Source organism: Labeo rohita, chromosome 22, assembly GCF_022985175.1.
Source record: "Labeo rohita strain BAU-BD-2019 chromosome 22, IGBB_LRoh.1.0, whole genome shotgun sequence".
In the NCBI taxonomy this organism is placed as follows: domain Eukaryota; kingdom Metazoa; phylum Chordata; class Actinopteri; order Cypriniformes; family Cyprinidae; genus Labeo; species Labeo rohita.
Genome location: NC_066890.1, coordinates 18,462,485 through 18,482,731, shown reverse-complemented (window position 1 = coordinate 18,482,731; position 20,247 = coordinate 18,462,485).

The following is a 20,247-nucleotide window of genomic DNA, read 5'->3' as shown; positions in this document are numbered from 1 at the left end:
CCAGCTAAAACCAGCCTAAGCTTGTTGGCTGGTCTTAGCTGATTTAACCTGGAAGAAGCTGGTTTTAGCTGGTCTTCCAGCCTAGGCAAGCTGGTCCAACTGGTTGATCAGCTGGTCTCCCAGTCTGACCAGCTAATGAAGTGAAAAACCAGCCTAAAAACCAGCTATGACCAGACTGCAAGACCAGCTAAAACCAGTCAACCAGCTTACAACTCAATGCTACGATGCTAAGATACTGCAAGCAACTTGCTATACGGTTGCTAATGTGTCCTGAGGGTTTTAACCTAAGTGTTATCCAGTTTCTAGCATGTTCTGGATGAGCTAGTAAACAAATCACCTAGCAGCCAAGTCAAAAAATAAGTCAACCACCAAGTCATCCTGCTGAGAAGACCAGCTAAAACCAGCCTAAGCTAGTTGGCTGGTCTTAGCTGGTTTAAACTGGAAGTAGCTGGTTTTAGCTGGTTGATCAGCAGGTTGATTAGCCTAAACAGCTAATAAAGAGGTCAAAATCCCTCTAAAACCTACCTCAAAACCAGCAAGCAGTTTAGGCTGGGTTTAGCATTTTTTATTTATTTCAGCAGGGCTATGATATAGTGGTTACTAAATACACATAATTACATTGCAAATTTTTATTTACATCTTCCAATTTAAGTAGTGCTTACCTTTGCACAACTCAATGCTACAATGCTAAGATACTGCAAGCGAGTTGCTATGCGGTTGCCAAGGCTGGAGGACCAGCTGACACCAGCCAATTAGCATAGGCTGGGTTTGGCCATGTTTTTCCAGCAGGGATATTATATTTTGGTTTCTAAATATACCTCGGATCACTCCTCCAATAAAATTCTATGGGGTTTTCATGTGAAAATCTATCAGCAGAAGTAAGTGTTTTGTAGGTGTGGACTGAAAGATTCTGTTAGGACATGTACCCATCACTGATGCACTGGAGGTGCCAATCTGTCTTGGTTACCATAGTGGCTCAACTTCCTGTGGCCCAATCCAATTGGCAGTCTAGCACTTCACCAAGAGCCAGGTAAACCAGTGGAATAACAAGTACGTGATTTAATGCACGATGCTATATGCGTGTTCGTTCTTGAAATGAGCATTTTTTGTCTTTTAGGGAAATCACAGTCCTAAAATCACAATAGACCAAATGAAATCATAAATGTGTGAACACCTGTGTATCACCACGGAATGTTTAGGGTTTGAATGCCCTGTGATAAGGTAAGTTTGAGCTTTCTGAAGCAGGATTGTGACCTTTTTTACATGGACTATTTTAATGATGTCCTACTACCTTTCTGGGCCTTAAACATGTCATTGCTGTCTATGCAGCGTCAGAAAGCTTGAGGATTCCATCAAAAATGTCTTATTTGTGTTCTTGTGGTCTTAGGGGTTTGGAACAACATGAGAGCCAATAATTAATAACAGAATTTTCATTTTTTTGACTGAACTATCCCTGTCAAAGAACCAAAAAAGCTTCTATAAAGTCAGAACTGGAGTGGGGTTACAAACAACAGACTTTTGCATTGACAATTGAGTTGTAACCAATATGAAAATGTTCAGCCACAGTTTACAAACTCACTTCAAATGCATTTGTGTCTCAGAGCCAGATAGTTTGCATTACAATTGGATGTTTTTGGCACATTTTCATAACTACATAAAGTACATATAATACTGCATTAGCACTAGTGATTGAGTAAATTACTGTACAAATTAAATGCAAATGTGATGATGGTTTTCTCCAGTTGAAAGTTTAGAGCATTCATGCATGTATGACCTGTGACCTGTTTTGACTCTTGCACGTGTTGGCCAATTAATTTCCATGTGGTTTTTCATGATTACTGAATAAGGATTTTAAATATTATTTAATTGGGCAAATTTCCAAGAAACCCCAGGAACCGATGCTTGAAAATAACACATTTATATGATCATACAGTAAAGTCCAAAAGTTTCAGACCACTAATGAAACTGTGCAACAAGAGTGAAAAGTTTTACTGAAAAAAAAAATAAATATGCATTTGAGAATTTCTGAGCATTTGGCTTATTTCTGCAGCACCCAAGACAAACTCTACAAATGCAAAACTTGATGATCATGTCCAACAAGATTTGAGAAGAGCATCTGACAATGCACAGGTCAGTGTCACAAATTTGTTTACATTTGATTAGTTTTCTTAGTTCTTGGACTTCTCTGTACTTATTAGTGTACACAAATCTCCAGTAAAACCGCCCATAATACTCTACACAAGCACAAAATGCGTACTCAGTGTAGAAATTTCCTACTAGATTTTCATGTAGGGATCTTTTTTAAGGTTTTTTGGTATGTTTTAAGGTTTTACATGATCATTGGTTGTCTTTAAAGTGGACGTGAGGACAGATAGGAGAGATAAAGAATCAAAACATTGCGACTGAAATGTCTACTCAGTGTGACGGTCATGTTTAGGGCCTGATGTACGTGCAGTATGTGATCTAACAAGTGGCTGTAAGTGGAGAGGACTTGACAGGTGACGAGGCAGCCTGCCGGCATTTAGGGTAACATAGCTTACACACTTTTACGTGTGAGCAGCAGTAAATAAAGTTAAGAATGTCATTAGATGCCATTTCCGTCTTCAAACGAGTGGAATCCTATCCATAGGACGTCACAGGAAACCAGTCCCTAAAATTCCTGTGGTCACACTGGACAAACTGTAACAGTTTAAAATATTTTTGATTTTAATTGTACATTAGTTTTAGAACAACAGATTGAAGATAGTAACAGACGGACAGATGGATAGGTGGATAGATAGAAATATATAGATCAGTGGTTCTCAATCCTGGTCCTGGGGGGTTGACTGCTCTGCACATTTTGCATGTCTCCCTTATTTAACACACCTGATTGAGATCATCAACTCATTAGGAGAGAGATCCATGAACTGAACGAATGAGCTGATGATCTCAATCAGGTGTGTTAAATAAGGAAGACATGCAAAATGTGCAGAGCAGTGGGCCCCAGGACCAGGATTGAGAACTACTGATATAGATACTGATACTCATACCATCAATACTCATACCTTAGATAAATATAATTAATATATCTTAAAAATAAATAAGAGATCTGTCTGTCTATCCATCTTCCATTCATCTGTCAGTCATGTGTCTGTTTAGTTTATCCATCCATCTTTCTGTCGGTGTTTTTCTATCCATCTGTCTGTCTATCCAGTCATTCATCCATCTGTTTGTCTGTCCATCCAGTCTGTCTATCCACCCATCAGTCCATTCATCTATCTATCTATCTATCTATCTATCTATCTATCTATCTATCTATCTATCCAACCATTCCATCCATTCATCAGTCTATTTGTCTGTGTGTCTGACCATCCATTCATCGAGCCATCCATCCGTCTGTCAGTCCATGCACCTATCCATCAGTCTATCTGTCTCTGTATCTGTCTATTTGTCCGTCCATCCATTCTTCTGTCCATCTGGCTGTCTATCCATCCATCCTTCTCTCCATCTATCTGTCTATCCATCTATCTCCTCAATTGTCCATCCATCCCTCCGCATGTCTATCCATTCATTCATCAGTCTTTCTGTCCGTTCGTTTATCTGCCCATCTGTCCATCCATCCATCCATCTCTCTCCAGCTGTCCATCCATCCATCCATCCATCCATCCATCCATCCATCCATCCATCCATCCATCAATCAGTCAGCTGATTAGTCCATTAGTCCATCCATCCATACGTCCATGTGTCCACCCATCTGTCTGCCTGTCCATCCATCCGTCCATCTATCTGTCTGTCCATTCATTCATCTCTCCATCTGTCATCCATCCATTTTTCTGTACATTATTCTGTCTTTGTATCAATCTATCCTTCTCTCTATCTGTCTGTCTATCCATCTATCTCTCCAATTGCCCATCCATCTATCCATTTGTCTTTCTGTCTCTGTCCATCCATCTGTCCATTCATCCATCCTTCCATCCATCCATCCATCCATCCATCCATCCATCCATCCATCATCAATCCTTCTCTCCATCTGTCTGTCCATCCATCTATCCATCCATCCAGCCGCATGTCTATCCATTCATTCATCAGTCTGACAATTGTCCGTCCGTCCATCCATCCATCTGTCTCTCATCCATCCATCGTCCGTATGTCTATCCATTCATCCATCAGTCTGACAATTGTCCGTCCGTCCATCCATCCATCCATCTGTCTCTCATTCATCCATTGTCCGTCTGTCTGTCCATCCATCCATCCATCCATCCATTTATCCATCCATCCATCCATCCATCAGTCAGTCAGTCCATTAGATCATTAATCATCCATACATCCATCTGTCTTTGTATCCATTTGTCTATTCATCCATCCATCTGTCCATCCAACCATCCATCAGCCATCCATCCACCCATATGCCTGCCTATCCATCTATACATCCATCAGTCCACCATTCCATGCATCCATCCATCTGTCCATTATCTATCCATCATCCATCCATACATCAGTCCACCAGTCCATTCATCCATCTGTCTGTCCATCCACCCATCTGCCTGTCCATCCATCCATCTATCCATCCATCAGTCAGTCCATTAGACCATTAGTCCATCCATCCATACATCCATCTGTCTTTGTATCTGTCTATTCATCCATCCATCAATCCACCAGTCCATTCATCCATCTACCCATATGCCTGCCTATCCATCTATACATTCATCAGTCCACCAGTCCATTTATCCATCTGTCTGTCCATCATCTATCCATCATCCATCCACCCATCTACCTGTCTATCCGTATATCCATCTATACATCCATTAGTCCATTCATTCATTGATTCATCTATCTGTTTGTGTCTGTCTATTAATCTATCCATCCATCTGTCCATCCATCCATCCATTCTCAGTCAAAAGAAGCTCCCATTTTTTTTTTTTTTCAGAAACAAATGTATAACAGGGCATCACCGCGCATTAATCCTCTCCGCTATCAAATTCAATTTCATGTAACATTTCATTTTTTTATTTATTTGTGTATTTTTGGACTCCAGTGGCTTAAACTAGATTATGATTGAGCAGAATGAAAGAAAAGCCAGGATTGCCGTACAGAAGCCAGAGAGGAGAAAGCACAATTTAACAGAAGACCGGTGAACAGGCCGACGGCAGCACACGTGCCCCTGCATAACCAGTTACATAATGCAGTGACCCACTGCAGCTCGTGGCATACCTCCAACAGATGATACACGCCATAACATGCATGAACACATGCGGGATCTGTCTGCAACTGCATTGTGAAATTTCATGGAATTTCTATACTAAAAGATCAGCATGAAAGATTCACTGAGCAGGTCGAACAGGGTCAAGTACCAAAACATTTATCATTTCCATGTAAGGGGTAAATTGTGACATGGTGTTTGTGCTTTTATGCTGCTGCTGCTGTCTGATGATCTCCCTGGTGTCTCTGGCTTGCAAATTAGTTGGTGAATCAGCAACTCTCCATGCAAATTAATACAAATTGTGCAGCAGTGTGCGCTCTTGGTAGGGCCTCAAGTGTTACATATTAATTTGGCTGGACTGGATTGTTGCAATGCTCATTGATTCGTTTTGTTTATACTTTTGATTCTAGATGGTGAGTGTTGCTATTGAAAGAGCACACCTTTTAAAAGTCACAGTTAATAAAGGTCTGATCTCTAGCTTTTCGTTTTGTTTTCTGCAAGGCTGTGTGCATTGTAAATCATACACAATTCTTCATATTTTTGTTAAAGGTAAAGGTAAAGTTTTTTGATTATTAAAATACTAAATGGTTACAATACTTTCTCCTACCATTGTGTAATATGCAAAGACAGCTATAAGCACTTCTGGGTCTTGTTATTGTACCTGAAAAGTGTAAACACTGTGTCTCTACGGTCATTTCAAAACATTGCTGTTTGTTTTAATATTCTGATTAGCCTAGTGACACACCAACCAGTCTTGTGAGTTTGGGTTGTGGCTGTCTGTTTCCCTGAGCAATGGAAAAAAAAGTTTTGGAAACCTGTTTGAAAACCATTATTTTGTAACTCCATTTGGTGATATCAGTAACACACTAAAATAATTAAGACTCAGGGAATCTCCTTTAACATTTTTGCAATTTAGTAGGTAGAGTGTGTCATTTTTTTGTGTGTTAATATACCTTCTACTCAATTTTAATATCTGAGTTAGATTAGTCTGCGAAAGCATGATAATAAACAAAACAAATATGTAAACATGACTAGTAAGTAAATAATTTTACCGGTTCGACATGATGATGTGTAATATCTCCAACAACCTCTGTTGTCCCATTTAGCAAACTTGTAAGGAATCCCCTTTTTAAAGACAAGTAAAACCTGTAAAACAATTACAAGGTGGTATTATGGATGTGTTTTATGTTGTTAAATAAAACGTGCAATTATCTTGAACTTGTGTTTAACCACAGACTTTATTACAGGCATTTAAAATGGATAATTAAGACAAAAATGTAAATTACCCCATGATTTCCACACCCTCAAGCCATCCTAGGTGTTTATGACTTTCTTATTTCAGACGAGTACAGTCAGAGTTATATTAATAAATGTCCTGGCTCTTCCAAGCTTTATAATGGCAGTGAATGGGTGTTGAAATTTTTAAGCTTAAAAAAGTGCATCCATCTAACATAAAAGTACTCCACACAGCTCCAGGAGATTTATTAATGTGTTCTGAAGTGAATCAATGCATTTCTGTAAGAAAAATATCCATATTTAAAACTTTATATACTGTAATATTCTAGCTTTCACCAACTGTCGTACACACGTTCACTAGAAAGTGGTGTTCCAGCGGATGATGTAGGATGTAGGCATAGCGTACGCTTCAGTGAAATGTCGATTAGGGCTGCCGCCTAATAGTTGTCTAACCGTTAGTCATTGAGAAGAGGCTTGGTCTACCAAAAGTTAAGGTTGCTTAGAAAAAACAAAACAAAAAAACAAACAAAAAAAAAAACAGGAAGTGGCAAAGTCACGCAGTCCGTTAATAGCTGGACAGATCATTAATGGCTGGTCTATGTGGTAATAGTACATCGGGCAGGTCATCCAAACGCTTACCTATCATTCATCTCCCTCAAATATGGCTTTTCATCTGAAAGATGTATGTAGTAGCAACTTTACATGGTTGCTCAATCTAATGTTAACCTAGAAAAATGTGCGCTATTGAAGTGTCTGTGTGGAGTGTGGAAGCTGAATAGTAGCTCGCTCACTGACAAATGGAAGCGCTGGTGCAGTTACTCACACTTAAAATACTCCATCGTTTTTGGTCATACAGATAAGAGTAATACATTTTTTAATTCTGTGAAGCAACGAAACGTTTTTGTAAAATAATGAAAGCAAACAGGATGCGCTTTTTGTCATCTCTCGGTGAACTTGAGTGCGAAACATCGAAACTCAGTGTACATTTGCCTTACAGACATGAAAAATATATCTATAGCGATTGAAGCATCTACTTTTAAACAAACCAATTCAAATAGAAAACAAATATTCTCAGATTACATGATCCGTATGAAACATGCACACAGGCGAATCAGTGTCGCCGACTTCGTTTCTTCAACCAAAAACAAAGTTTATCAATAAATTATTAAAAAGCTAATGCAGTCTCCTTTGCTGTTTTTCCCTGACACATTTATAATTATTATATATCTGCCAGTACGCTGTGGCAAGCTTTTTTTGTGTGCGCTTAAATGCTTATTAGGCTATGTAGTCAATTAAAGGAGCATTATTATGATTTATATGGTTTATTAAACGTGCGACTAATAGTCAACTAATGCTTAAAATGAACAACTACTAGTTGACTAGGCTAGGCAAGGCAAGGCAAGTTTATTTATATAGCACATTTCATACACAAAGGTAATTCAAAGTGCTTTACATAAAAGGAAGTAGAATAATAATAAAAACAATAATTCACAAAAAAGGCAGTAGAATAATCACAAAAACAACAATCACAACAATTAAAAAAAAAAAAAAAAAAAAAAAAAAAAAAAACTTATAAAATTATTTAAAAATTGGTTTAAAATAAATTTAAGACATTAAAAATAGAAAAGGATTATACATAGTGCAATCAGTTCGGACGTAGCACAGTGCTCATTCAGTAAATGCACAGCTAAACAGATGAGTTTTGAGTCTAGATTTAAATGTAACTAATGTTTTAGCACATTTGATCTCTTCTGGAAGCTGATTCCAACTGCAGGCAGCATAATGGCTAAAAGCGGATTCTCCTTGTTTTGTGTGAACCCTTGGTATTTCTAACTGACTCGATCCTAATGATCTGAGTGGTCTGTTAGGTTTATATTCAGTGAGCATATCTGCAATGTATTTAGGTCCTAGGCCATTGAATGATTTATAAATGAGTAAAAGTACTTTAAAATCAATTCTAAATATAACTGGAAGCCAGTGTAGGGATCTGAGGACTGGCGTGATATGCTCAGATTTTCTGGTTTTAGTCAGAATCCTGGCAGCAGCGTTCTGGATGAGCTGCAGCTGTCTAATGGTCTTCTTGGGAAGGCAAGTGAGGAGACCATTACAGTAATCCACGCTGCTTGTGATTAAGGCATGAACAAGTTTCTCCAAGTCTTGACTGGAAACAAAACATCTAATTCTTGCAGTGTTTTTTGAGATGATAGTATGCTGATTTAGTTACTGCTTTGACATGACTACTGAAACTAAAGTCTGACTCCAGAATCACACCAAGATTCCTGACTTGGTTTTTAGTTGTTTGACCCCTAGAGTCAAGGTATGCATTCACCTTAAGAACTTCCTCTTTGCTTCCAAATGCAATGACTTCAGTTTTCTCCTTGTTTAACTGAAGGAAGTTCTGGCACATCCAACTGTTAAGTTCATCAATGCACTGGCAGAGGGAATCATTGGGGCTGTAGTAATTTGGCGATAAGGCTAAGTAAATCTGGGTATCTTCAGCATAGCTGTGATAGGCAATTTGGTTCTTTCTCATTATTTGACTTAGTGGGAGCATATACAGGCTAAACAAGAGCGGTGCTAGACTAGAAAAATCTTTAGTTGAGGGGAGCCCTAATTTTGATATAAGCCAAGAGGAGACTGTTTTTTTTCTTTGCTGTAAACAAAACGTTTTAATAATTGATTGATAAACTTTGTTTTCGGTTGAAGAAACAAAGTCGGCGACACTGACTCACCTGTGTGCATGTTTCATACGCATTACATAATCAGAGAATATTTGTTTTCTATTTGAATTGGTTTGTTTAAAAGTAGACACTTCAATCTCTATAGATATATTTTAATGTCTGTAAGGCAAATATACACTGAGTTTCAATGTTTCGCGCTCAAGTTCACAGAGGCCGAGACGACAGAAATCGCATCCCGTTTGCTTTCATTATTTTACAAAAGCACAACGTTTCGTTGCTATTCTGAGTGCACACGAATAAATATTGAGTCTTTACAGAATTGAAAGATGCATTACTCTTAACTGTATAACCAAAAATGGAGTATTTTAAGTGTGAGTAACTGCACCAGCGCCTCCAGCAGTCAGTGAGTGAGCTACTATTCAGCTTCCACACTCCACACAGACACTTCAATAGCGCACATTTTTCTAGGTTAACATTAGATTGAGCAGCCATGTAAAGCTGCTACTACATACATCTTTCAGATGAAAAGCCATATTTGAGGGAGATGAATGATAGGTTAGCGTCTGGATGTCCTGCCCGATGTACTACATTACCATATAGACCAGCCATTAGCAATCTGTCCAGCTATTAACGGACTGCGTGACTTTGCCACTTCCTGTGTATTTTTTATTTATTTTTTACTTTTTTTGCAACTAAGCAACTAATACAATTTTGGTCGACCAAGCCTCTTCTCGTCGACTAACAGACAACTATTAGGCGGCAGCCCTAATTGACATTTCACTAAAGCTTATGCTACGCCTACATCCTAAATCATCCGCTGGAACGCAACTCTTTCATTAACATGCATACATTGTAAAAAACAAAAAAACAAAATTTGTTGAGTCAGCTTAAAATAATTTGTTACCCTGCTGCCTTAAAATTTTAAGTTCAGTCAACTAAAATAAGTTTAGTCAACTTGAAATGTTAAGTTGTGCTAAGTAACAACTTAGATATTTGTCTTTGCTAAACTTAACAGATGGGTAAGTAACCCAGCTGCCTTAAAATTTTAAGTTGATTCAAATCAAATATCTAAGTTGTCACTTAGTATAATTTAACATTTCAAGTTGAATAATCTTTTTTTGAGTTGACTGAACTTAAAATTTTAAGGCAGCCGGGTCACAAATTATTTTAAGTCGACTCAACAAATTGTTTTTTACAGTGTACGACAGTTAGCAGAAGCTAGAGATTAAGGTTTATAAAGTTTTAAATATGGATATTTTTTCTTGCAAAAAGACATCAGTTTGCTTTAGAGGGCCTTTAGTAACCCCCCGGAGCCATGTGGAACACTTTTTATGATGGATTTATGCACTTTATTGAACTTCCAAAATCTTAACACCCATTTGCTGCCATTATAAAGCTTGGAAGAACTAGGACATTTTTTTATTTAACTCAGATTGTATTCATCTGAGTCCTATACACCTAGGATGGCTTGAGGGTAAATAAATCATGGGGTAATTTTCATTTTTGGGTGAACCAAACACCCACTGACTTCAGGACAATGTAACCAGAAGTGCTAAATGCAACTCATTTCTGAGTTTTGGCCTACAAAAATATGTCACCCTTGCAGCAGTCTATATGTAGAGACAATTACAGTATAGGTCACTATTTTTTTCCCTTATTTTTGTAATACCCTTGAACAATCACTAGGGGAATTTTACTCCCCAATATACATGTAAGACAAATTTGATTTGGTTAAAGCACATAACGTAATCAGTTTAATGAATCAGAATTCCTCTCATGCCTCATCAGAGGACTAATTGACTTTAAAAACCATTCTGGAACATTCTGAACCCAATCAAACAAGCCACTGGGCACTTGTCCCAGGACGTCTGTCCAATTATAAGCTCAAATTAGTGCTAAACAGGTCACTGGAAGGTTTAACAAAGTGCCTCACCGCTCATTACAAGCAATTTTTCCCCTGTAGAATTAATAAGCACAGAACTTTGTATAACTTTGATCACATACTTTAATCCTTGATAACCTCAAAATGTATCCAAACGCACAATCCTCCTTGTGGAAAACATTTAGACCATATTTCAAAGCTCTACAGCAAAGATATTGGTTGAACAGTTAAACTAATTAAATTTATTCTTGTTTAACTTTATGCACATTTGAGAATTTCATTGCACATTTATGCACAGCAATAAAGTCACTTTAGATAACAGCATCTGTCAAATGTGTAAATATAAACGCTTCTCACACAAACTAGCAGTTGTTGCCGTGTGACATTTTCATGGGTTCGGTTTACATGGCTCTTAAGACTCCGTTTGCTATTTTTAGCGTGTTATTTTTAGTCCAATAACCCTATAAAAGAACAAAAGATCTTTATGGATTTGAGGAACGCATTTAAGACTTAGCGGTGTTTTCATAAGCCTGTTTTCATTTGCTGCTAATTGCAGGCCCATCCATCATGCAAGGGCCTGATCTTTAGTACAAAAATCAAACAATTTGTATCAATTCCTCTTGGAGCGTCCATTGTTCTAGACGGACTGCTGCCTTGAGTCAACATTTGTACAATCCAATGGTTGTTTTTTGGAAAGGCAGCACTAGTGGTTTTCGCACAATACATTCCAGGCATTATTGTGGATGGAGCGTATGAACTGGAGAAGACTAACACTTCTGCTGACAGACTCTGGCTCCGTAGCCTCGTAGCGCAGTCCAAGTCGCCTGGCAAGTGGCCTCACATTCAGAACCTGTTGATCGCTGAATGGAATTTCCAGGTTGTTGGTTTTCCTTTGATGCTAAATATAAATGTTCTTCTCGGTAAAACTACCTTGCGGATGGGGCGTATTTTAGGGCCAATAAATGTGAGGGCCCAAAATAGCCCTGTTTGTGCCTTTATTTCTCCTCAGCGTGAAATTAAACTTTGCATGCATGCCTACCATAAAATGAAATTATTAGACTTGGCGTGGCTTCTCTCTTTTCCCTGTGGGAGGGTATTTGAGAAATAAAACATGCTCTTGTTCTTCTCTATTCTGTAGAACGGGGTCTGGAGGCCTGCTTTTGTAGGAACAATTGCGGCCTTCTTACATTTCTGTCAAGTGAAGGTTTCCTTGCATCTCTTTATTACAGTTCTTATTTAATTTAGGTCTCCTTTAGTTTCTTCAGCATCAGCTAGAGCCAAAACCTCCCATACAGTAACCAATGTAATTTGCTCATTTATTAACTTTTTTGAAAAACAAAGTTCTCTTAGGGTATTAACTAAGCATTTAAACGTTCTGTCTTTAAGTTACTGACATACTTTTTAATCTGGACTTATTAATTTTTCCAAAAAATACATCAAATAAGAATTAAATTATGCACTTGAAAATGATAAGCATATTTAGTTTTATTTTTGAGGGGATTTTCACCGTGGTAGATTTTCATAATGTTAAAAAAAAACAAATTGATTCACATATTAACACAAACGTTTGTGTGCCAAAAAAGGTCATGCAGTGTAACAAACAAACAAACAAACAAATCAATAAATATTAATTTAAATATCAATAAACGGTATATATTAATAAAAAATATACACTTATTAATAATTTAAGATGTTGGTGGGCCAAATCAGAGTCATTCGATGTAGCAAACAAACAAACAAACAAATAAATAAACTTAATTAATTAAACAAAGATTTTTGTTGGCCAGATCAAGCTTACATCATGCAACAAGCAAGCAAACAAATAAATAAATAAAATTGTCAAAATGTATTTACTTATTAATATTTAAATGATTTTTGTTGGCCAAATCAAGCTTATGTCATGCAACAGACAGACAAACAAACAAACAAGCAAGCAGCAAGCAAACAAACAAAGAAACAAACAAACAAATACAATTGCCAAAATTTATTTACTTATTAAGATTTTTGCTGGCCAAATCAAGCTTATGTCATGAAACAAACTGTCATGATCTGGTCGGTGAGCTGCGGACCGCTCACCACCAGATGTCGCTCTTGCGTTTTGTCACGCACGGACTGCCACACTACACCCCGGACTACACTCCCCATCAGCCATTGCACTTCCTCCTGTCCAATCAGAGACTGTATAAATACCCCGGTCTTCCTGTCACTCCTCGCCGAGTATTGTATTGTTACTATCATTCATACTAAGCGTTTCCCCTTGCCATTCTGTGTTTTGTTTTCTTGTTGTTTGAACTCTCGCCTGTCTTTACGGATTACTCTCTGCCTAGCCCTTCTCTGATTTCGTTCGCCGCTGTATTGACCCTTGACTGGATTTAGGATTACTCTTGTCTCGTCGTCCATACACCTGCCTGCCGTTGTCTGACCCTGCCTGCCTGACCATGTCTATGTCTAATCCCGTTAATAAAAGTATGCAAATGGATCCGCTCGCCTCACGTCTCTCACTCAACGTTACAGAATACTCGGCCACAAAAGGATCCAGCAGCTTTTCACCCAGACATTCATCAGGTATGGACACTAACAGGATTTTATTCGGACTTAAACAAGGACCACGTACACTTGAACAGCACATAATTGAATTTCTAGCCATTGCAAATCATTCTGACCTCCCGGATTGCATTCTCATTGAAATATTTTGTGATGGTTTAAATGAACTGTTAAAAGCGAGACTGAGACGCGAGGGTCCGCGTTCGTCTCTGGCCGTGTTTTTGGACTTTGCTCTTTTGTGTGAGGGCTCGTCGTTTACTGTGGGGGTCGCGGACGGAGAACGCGACGATGTGGTAATGGCGGCCGCTCACCCCGCTCGCGAGATGGCGGCCGCGCCGGAGCGCGACGCTACGGACACGTTTGCCGCTTGGATCGCTCGTGAAATGGCGGCCGTGTCGGAGCGCGCTCGAGCGATGGCGGCGACGGCGGAACCCGTTCACAAAATGGCGGCGAAAACAGAGCTCCGTCACGTCACAGCTGCCATGCCAGAGCCAAGTCACGCTGCAGCTGTGTTTCCTGAATCTAGTCAAGTTTCTAAGCCAAGTCAGGCTGGAGCTGCGTTTCCTGCACCAAGTCAAGTCAGCGCTGCTCTTTCTAAGGCAAGTGAAATTAAAACTGTGTTTCCTGTGTCAAGTCAAGTCAGAGCTGTTGATACTATGTCAAGTCAAGTTACAGTTGTCGCTTCTGTCTCAAGTCAAATTACAGCCATCAATCCTGAGCCAGAGCCACTGCACAAGATGGCTGCCACGCCAGAGCCACTGCACAAGATGGCTGCCACGCCAGAGCCACTGCACAAGATGGCTGCCACGCCAGAGCCACTGCACAAGATGGCTGCCACGCCAGAGCCACTGCACAAGATGGCTGCCACGCCAGAGCCACTGCACAAGATGGCTGCCACGCCAGAGCCACTGCACAAGATGGCTGCCACGCCAGAGCCACTGCACAAGATGGCTGCCACGCCAGAGCCACTGCACAAGATGGGCGCTAGATGGGCGCTAGCCTGCTAACGCCTCGTCAGCCAAGCCACAGCCTGTTCACGTCATGTCTTTTGCACCCGAGTCTGCACCCATCATGGCCGCACTTCCTGAAGCGGTTTCTGAGTCAAGTCACATAACAGCGGCTGTTCCTGAGTCAAGCAAAGTTGCAGCCGTGGTTCTTGAGTCCGGTCACGTCTCTCCTGACATCCCAAGACCACGGCTTATGATGGCCCACGTGCTGGACTCACCCCTAAGGGCCGTATGGGCAGCTAAAGTGGCGCTCCTTCACGTCGCGGCTGCTACCCCAGGGTCAAGTCAAGCTTCCAAGTCCGGTCAAGCAACTGAGTCAGGTCAAAGCACAGCTGCCGTTCTCCTTGAGTCAAGCCAAGATACAGCTGTGCCCCACGAGTCAAGCCATGTTGTTCCTGAGTCAAGCCACGTTACAGCAGATCCCCACAAGCCAAGTGACGTCATCGCTGCTGCTCTTCCCTTAGTGGCAGTGGCCATGTGGTGTGTGTGGGCGGCCCACTGTGCTCCTGAGGACACGCCTGTTCCCAGGTCAGCACCAGAGCTCTCGTCTGATCACAAGCCTGCACCAGAGCTCTCGTCTGATCACAAGCCTGCACCAGAGCTCTCGTCTGATCACAAGCCTGCACCAGAGCTCTCGTCTGATCACAAGCCTGCACCAGAGCTCTCGTCTGATCACAAGCCTGCACCAGAGCTCTCGTCTGATCACAAGCCTGCACCAGAGCTCTCGTCTGATCACAAGCCTGCACCAGAGCTCTCGGCTGATCACAAGCCTGCACCAGAGCTTTCACCTGATCACAAGCCTGCACCAGAGCTCTCACCTGATCACAAGCCTGCTGCAGAGCTCCCATTTGATCACAGGCTTTCTTCAGAGGTTCCGTATGGTCTCAAGTCTGCTTCAGAGGCCTTCCCCGTCGGAGAAGCTGCGCCAATGCCTCCAGAGGTGTCGGCGCCGGCCGTAGAACCTCTTACGGAGGGGGCGTTAACCACCAAACTCTCTGCTTCTCCCTTTTTCCTGTCTGCATCCTCTGTCACTGTTCTCCCCAGGTCCCAGTCAATGACGCAGCCTCCTGTTCCGCCCGGAGGGCTGCTCCGCCTCCTGTTCCGCCCGGAGGGCTGCTCCGCCTCCTGTTCCGCCCCGGAGGGCTGCTCCGCCTCCTGTTCCGCCCCGGAGGGCTGCTCCGCCTCCTGCTCCGCCCCGGAGGGCTGCTCCGCCTCCTGTTCCGCCCCGGAGGGCTGCTGCGGCTTCTCCCTCTATTCTGTCTGCCTCCTCTGTCCCTGCTCTCCCCAGGTCCCAGAGCGTGATGCAGATTCCTGTTGCGCCCCGCAGGGCTGCTGCGCCTCCTACTCCGCCTCCGGCTCCACCCTGGAGGGCTCTAGTGCCACCTGTTCGGCCTCCGGCTCCGCCCTGGAGGGCTCTAGCGTCGCCTGCCCTGCCTCTGGCTCCACCCTGGAGGGCTCTTGCACTGCCTGCTCAGCCTCCGGCTCCGCCCTGGTGGGCTCTAGCGCCGCCTGTTCCGCCTCAGGCTCCGCCCTGGAGGGCTCCACCGGCTCCGCCCTGGAGGGCTCTAGCGTCGTCTGCTCTGCCTTCGGCTCCGCCCTGGAGGGCTCTAGCACCATCTGCTCCGCCCTGGAGGGCTCCACCGGCTCAGTCCTGGAGGGCTCTTGCATTGCCTGCTCCGCCTCCGGCTCCGCCCTGGAGGGCTCCCGCTCTGCCCGTCCTGCCTCAATCACCGGGTCCTCCGCAGGGGCCTGGCCCTCCAACCCTCACCCTGTCTCGCTCCCTCCCCACCACTCCCATGGACTGTTGTCCTGTTGGAGCGTCTGGAAGCCGCTCTTTGGGGGGCTATGTCATGATCTGGTCGGTGAGCTGCGGACCGCTCACCACCAGATGTCGCTCTTGCGTTTTGTCACGCACGGACTGCCACACTACACCCCGGACTACACTCCCCATCAGCCATTGCACTTCCTCCTGTCCAATCAGAGACTGTATAAATACCCCGGTCTTCCTGTCACTCCTCGCCGAGTATTGTATTGTTACTATCATTCATACTAAGCGTTTCCCCTTGCCATTCTGTGTTTTGTTTTCTTGTTGTTTGAACTCTCGCCTGTCTTTACGGATTACTCTCTGCCTAGCCCTTCTCTGATTTCGTTCGCCGCTGTATTGACCCTTGCCTGGATTTAGGATTACTCTTGTCTCGTCGTCCATACACCTGCCTGCCGTTGTCTGACCCTGCCTGCCTGACCATGTCTATGTCTAATCCCGTTAATAAAAGTATGCAAATGGATCCGCTCGCCTCACGTCTCTCACTCAACGTTACACAAACAAACAAGAAAACAAACAAAAAACAAATAAATACAACTGTCAAAATGTTTTTTGTTGGTCAAACCAAGCGTATGTCATGCAACAAACAAACAAACTAATAAACTAATAAAAAAATACATACATATATAAAATTCTCAAAATGTATTTACTTACTATTTCTATTTCAAACATTTTTTTGGGGGGGTGGGGGGGGATTTTTCGTGGGCCAACATTTAGAAACATGCAAAAAACAACAACATAAACCAGGAAATAACATCACAGAGATGATCCTGCTAACCAATGACTGTGTTAATGTCAATAAATTACAAAAAGGGGTCATCGGATGCCCATTTTCCACAAGTTGATATGATTCTTTAGGGTCTTAATGAGAGGTCTATAACATACTTTGGTTAAAATTTCTCAGTGGTAGTGTAAAAAACACCCTTTTTACCATGTCAAAATCAGCCCTGTTCATAGCGAGCCATTCCATTGCATGTTCCTTTAAATGCTAATGAGCTCTGCTCACCCCGCCCCTCTCTTCTGTGGGGTGACGAGCCGTGGGGTCTGTGGGGTGACAAAGATGCATAAAACCCCTTATACTCACTTCTGCTGTAGGTGAAGCTGGATCACTAATGATTTGCGCAAACATCAATGCATTTACATAGATCGCCGGGCGCATTTCCTTCTAAAGCGAAAGTAATGCTAAAGTTAATCGTCTGCGTCTTCAGCAGCTCAGATGTCTGAAGTAAATGATGACTGCTATGATCATTATTACATCCAACAACACAACACCTTAACCTGAGACATTCTTGACTTCCCCTGCACCGAAGTAGACACAATGGCGGTCAGAGTAGGACTGTTCACAGCTCACTCAGGACGGATCTAAGGTAAGACAGTAATGTCAATCAACTATCGTGACATCACACCGACAAGAAGTTGAGAATGGCTTGATTTTAAAAAAAGGGGATATTACTTAGAAAGATTACAGAAATACCACTGGTACCAATTTTTTTTATCATAATAGGGTGGTTGTGTACACACACTGTCAACACACATTTATGTTCAAACAATATGTAAAAGTGAGTTTTGCATCTGGTGACCCCTTGACCACTATTTGCATTCCTTGAAAGTGAATATATATATATATATATATATATATATATACAGTCATGGCCAAAAATATCAGCACCTTTGCAATTCTGTCAGAAAATGCAACAATTCTCTCAGAAAATTGTTGCAGTTGCAAATGTTTTGGTATTCACATGTTTATTCATTTATTTATTTTTTCTTTGGATTGGAACAACACAAAAAAAAAAAAAAAAAAAAAGGCAAGAGAAGAAAAGTCAAATCTGATACAATTCCACACAGAACCCAAAAAATGCACTGGACAAAATTACTGGCACCCTTAACTTAATATTTGGTAGCACGCCCTTTGGAAAAAATAACAAATCAATCGCTTCCTGTAACCATGAATGAGTTTCTTACACCTCTCGACTGGAATTTTGGACCACTCTTCTTTCGCAGACTGCTCCAGGTCATTCAGATTTGAAGGATGCCTTCTCCCAGCTGCTGTTTTGAGATCTCTCCACAGGTGTTTTATGGGATTCAGATCTGGACTCATTGCTGGCCATTTCAGAACTCTCCAGCGCTTTGTTTGTAACCATTTCTGAGTGCTTTTTGAAATGTGTTTTGGGTCACTGTCCTGCTGGAAGACCCATGACCTCTGGTGGAGATGCAGCTTTCTGACACTGGCCACTACGTTGCACCCCAAAATTCTTTCGTAATCATTAGATTTCATGATACCATTCACACAGTCAAGGCATCCAGTGCCAGAAGCAGCAAAGCAACTCCAAAACACTGTAGAGACTGTAGGGACTGTGTTCTTTTCTTTGAAGGCCTCATTTCTTTTTTTGTAAACAGTGCCATGATGTCCTTTACCAAAAAGCTCTACTTTTGTCTCATCTGTCCACAGTATGTTCTCCCAGAAGGATTGAGGTTTTGTCACATAAGTTTTGGCAAACTCCAGTCTTGCTTTTTTATGCCTTTGTGTCAGTAGTGGTGTCCTCCTTTGTCTCATACCATAGCGCCCTTTTCGTTCAGATGAGGATGGATAGTGTGAGTTGACACTGTTGTACCCTGTGTCTGCAGATCAGTTTGAATTTGTTTGGAAGTTAATGAGGGTTCTTTATCCACCATTCGAACAATCCTTCATCATTAATTTTACTCTTCCGTCCACGTCCAGGGAGGTTAGCTACAGTGCCATGGGCTGTAAACCTCTTGATGATATTGCACACAGTGGACACAGGAACATTAAGATCTCTGGAGATGGACTTGTAGCCTTGAGATTGTCCATGTTTTTTCACAATGTTTTCTCTCAAGCCACTCTTTACACCTCTTTCTTTTCTCCATGCTCAGTGTGACACACAACACTAAGGCCGAGTCAGCGTTTCTCCATTTTAACTGGTTGCAAGTGTGATTACTATATTGCCCACACCTGTTACTTGCCACAGGTGTGTCTAAATACAAATTACAGGAGCATCACATGCTTGAAAAGCAATTATTTCTTACAATTTTGACAAGGTGGCAGTAATGTTGTCCAGTCTGTTTTTTGAGTTTTGTGTGAAATTTTATCAAAGTTTGACTTTTCTTCTCTGTTTTTTTTTTGTTGTTGAGGTGCAAACAAAAACAATAAGCACGTGAATATAAAAACATTTGCAAATGGAACAATTTTCTGAGACAAGTGTTGCATTTTCTGACAGAATTGCAAAGGTGCCAATATTTTTGGCCATGACTGTATAACAATATGAGGATGGGTAAATGACAGCAGAATTTTCATTTTCAAGAGAGCAATCCCTTTAATGCCGGTCTGTCCAAACTCTGTCCTGGAGGGCCGGTGTCCTGGAGAGTTTAGCTCTAAATGGCCTCAACACACCTGCCTGGAAGTTTCTAGTATGCCCAGTAAGACCTTGATTAGCAGGTTCAGGTGTGCTTAATTAGTCCAGGAGCAGGATTGGACACCCTTGCTTTAGTCTGCGGTTTGGTAGTTGGTTAAAGACTTTGCATGACCCAAATAAGAGCTGCTTCATTGCACAATGCAAAGCCAGTCCTAGTGAAGCACTTCATACCAAGTCACAGATTGCCAACCATCACCATTCAGTCAAAAATGGCTTGTATGGTTTCAGAAAGATCCCACATTTACCTCAAGATTACACGCTGAAGTCAAAGCACTACTGACCCACATCTGTAATCTGCCATGCGCCGATAAACGCTATTAAGTAGCGTCTGTACTGTTTTGACACAGTTCATTTGCCTTATTGACCCCCTTCTGTTGTTTGACTTGAGCGAAACCAATGAACAACTAGAAGTTTAGGCCGCAAAATACTTTGCGTTTTGTATTTTTAAACCACTGAAGCACA